This window comes from Balaenoptera musculus, chromosome 14 (assembly GCF_009873245.2).
Source record: "Balaenoptera musculus isolate JJ_BM4_2016_0621 chromosome 14, mBalMus1.pri.v3, whole genome shotgun sequence".
NCBI classification, from domain to species: Eukaryota; Metazoa; Chordata; class Mammalia; order Artiodactyla; family Balaenopteridae; genus Balaenoptera; species Balaenoptera musculus.
In genome coordinates, this window is record NC_045798.1 from 18,304,663 (window position 1) to 18,308,042 (window position 3,380).

Genomic DNA, 3,380 nt, shown 5'->3' on the forward strand with positions numbered 1-3,380 from the left:
TGGTTATCACAGAATGCTTGGAATATATAACTGAAGCAGTAATATGCTAAATATCAAACTCGATAATGAGGTAATTTCCAAGAAATAAAAATTAAGATTGTTTGACAATAGAAGAATAAGTATGTCTCTCCATGTGCACTCTGAAAAAAAGATGTTTTTATAAATGCATGTGAAAGAAAATATTTCATAGTTATTTCTATTTTAATATGATCATGGTACATTAAAATGTATTAGTGCTTGCCTGTGAACACTAAGGTCACTTGATTTGTAATTTTCTATATTGTTCTATATTTTTGTGACTAAAGACATTACTTGGGGGAATTAAAAGAATATCTTGAAGCGATTTTGGCTTTGGATCTGCCACTAATTCCTATTTAACCTTAATTCAGGGGTCGGATTCTTTGACCCAAGGAAACAGAATAGTATAAAAAGAAAGAATGTGAGTGTCAGATGGTGGCAGTGATTAAGTATAGCAAGAGATGTCTTTGCAAAAGTTACTGTTGGTCCCAGAAGACTCTCACTTAGCTGTGTGACCCTGGGCAAGTCACTTCACCTAAATCTGTGAATTATAGGGCTGTGGTGATGATTTAAAAGTAACTGGGCACGGTGGACACTCAGAAATCCTGGGTTCTCAATAAAGCCACTGCCCTGCTCCTTGGTCCTTTGGAATTACTATATTAGTAAAATTTATACTTGACAGTAATTTTAGCTTAAAGTTTATTTTGTCTATTTCGTCTCAGCCTTTTGGCTAAGATCAAGTGTAGTATCTGTTCTTGTCAATTTAAAGTTTATTTTCTCTGATATCATTGCAGCTGTTCCCACTTTTGCTTTCCACTTGCATTGACTATCTTTTTCCATCCCTTCACTTTGAGCCTATATGTGTCCTTAAAGCTGAAGCGATTCTACTGTAGGCAGCATACAGTTGCATCTTTTTTTAAAATCTATCCATATGCCTTTGGATTGGTGAATTCAATCCATTGAATTTAGAATTATTGAGAACTTACTAATGCCATCTTACTGTTTTCTGGTTGTTTTGTATTCCTGTTGTTTCTTTTCCCCTCTGTTTCTGCCTACCTTTGTAAATTGGTTATTTTCTGTGGTGGTGTGCTGTTTCCCCTTTCTTTATCTTTGGTTCATCTTCTCTAGGTTTTGCTTTGTGGTTACCATGAAGCTTACGTAAGACATCTCATAGATTAAAATCGTCCATTTTAAGCTGACAGCGTCTTAACTTCAATTGCCTACAAAAACTTTACCTTTTTACTCCCCACTCTTGTTTTTGATGTCGTTATTTACGTCTTTTTATATTGTGTGTTTGTTAATACATTACAGTAGCTATAATTATTTTAAATACTCTTTTCCTTTGACCTTTATAATTAAGTGGCTAACACACCTTCCTCTTACAGATTTAGAGTTTTCTGATTGTATATTTACCTTTACCAATGTGTTGTATACTTTTATACGTTTTCATGTTGCTGATTACTGTCTTTTCATTTCAGCTTGAAGAATTCTTTTCAGCATTTCTTTCAAGGCAGGTCTAATGGTGATGAACTCCCTCAGCTTTTGTCTGCCTAGAAAAATCTTTATTTCTCCTTCATATCTGAAGGATAACTTTGATGGATAGAGTATTTTTGGTTGGCTTTTTTTTTTTTCTTTCAACATGTTGAATATGTCATTCCACTCTCTCCTGGCCTGTCGGGTTTCTGCTGAGAAATCTGCTGATAGTGTAATGGGGGTTCCTTTGTAAGTTAAAATCTTTTTTCCCCTGACTGCTTTTAGAATTCTTTATCCCTTGATTTTTGATAATTTCATTATAATGTGTCTTGGAGAAGGTCTTTTGCATTGAGATAGTAGGACACTCTTTTAGCTTCAAGAACCTGGATGTTGTTGAGATTAACCTGGTATAAATTCAAGTAAGAGTGTTTTAATTTTAGGATGTTAAAGGTAATCCCCATGGTAAACACAAAGAAAATAGCTATAGAATATACCCAAAAGGAAGTGAGAAAGTAATTTAAATATTTTACTGTAAGAAATCAGCTAAACACACACAAAGAAAGATAGGAATGCAGGAAATGAGGGGCAAAAAAGCTTTGAGCATATGGAAAACAAATAGCACAATAACAGAAATAAGTCTTTTTTTTAATCAGTAATTACTTTAAATGTAAATGGATTAAACTCCCCAATCAAAATACAGAGATTGGCGGAATAGGTAAAAACATATGATCCAACTATATGCTGTCTACAAGAGACTCACTTGAGATCAAAAGACTCAAACAGGTTGAAAGGATAGAAAAAGGAATTCCAAACTCAGTGAGAAAACTCAAATAGTAACCAAAAGAGAGCAGGAGTGTCTATACCAATATCAGACAAAATAGACTTTGAATTTAAAATGGATCAAAGACTTAAATATAAGAGCTATACAAATTTCTGAAGAAAAAAAGGGATAAATCTTCATAGTCTTGGATTTGGCAACGAACTCTTAAATATGATGGCAAAAGCACAAGCAACAAAAGGAAAAAGAAATAGTACTTTATCAAAATTAAAATCCTTTGTGTTTCAAAGAACACGACATAATAGAGATAGCCTCAACCACCAGAGGGCAGACAGCAGAAGCAAGAAAAACTACAATCCTGCAGCCTGTGGAACAAAAACCACATTTACAGAAAGATAGACAAGATGAAAAGGCAGAGGGCTATATACCAGATGAAGGAACAAGAAAAAAACCCAGAAAAACAACTAAATGAAGTGGAGATAGGCAACCTTCCAGAAAAAATTCAGAATAATGATAGTGAAGATGATCCAGGACCTCGGAATAAGACTGGAGGCAAAGATTGAGAAGATGCAAGAAATGATTAACAAAGACCTAGAAGAATTAAAGAACAAACAAACAGATGACCAATACAATAACTGAAATGAAAACTACACTAGAAGGAATCAATAGCAGAATAACTGAGGCAGAAGAACGGATAAGTGACCTGGAAGACAGAATGGTGGAATTCACTGCTGCAGAACAGACTAAAGAAAAAAGAATGAAAAGAAATGAAGACAGCCTAAGAGACCTCTGGGACAACATTAAATGCAACAACATTCACATTATAGGGGTCCCAGAAGGAGAAGAGAGAGAGAAAGGACCAGAGAAAATATTTGAAGAGATTATAGTCGAAAACTTCCCTAACATGGGAAAGCAAATAGCCACCCAAGTCCAGGAAGCGCAGAGAGTCCCATACAGGATAAACCCAAGGAGAAACACGCCGAGACACATAGTAATCAAAGTGGCAAAAATTAAAGACAAAGAAAAATTATTGAAAGCAGCAAGGGAAAAAAGACAAATAACATACAAGGGAACTCCCATAAGGTTAACAGCTGATTTCTCAGCAGAAACT

The 3,380-nt window shown here is 34.8% G+C and overlaps 1 pseudogene; it reads left to right on the top strand.

Moving 5' to 3' along the window:
- The first annotated feature begins 728 nt into the window (after positions 1–728).
- LOC118880459 lies at positions 729–827 on the top strand (annotated as a pseudogene).
- Positions 828–3,380: the final 2,553 nt, after the last annotated feature.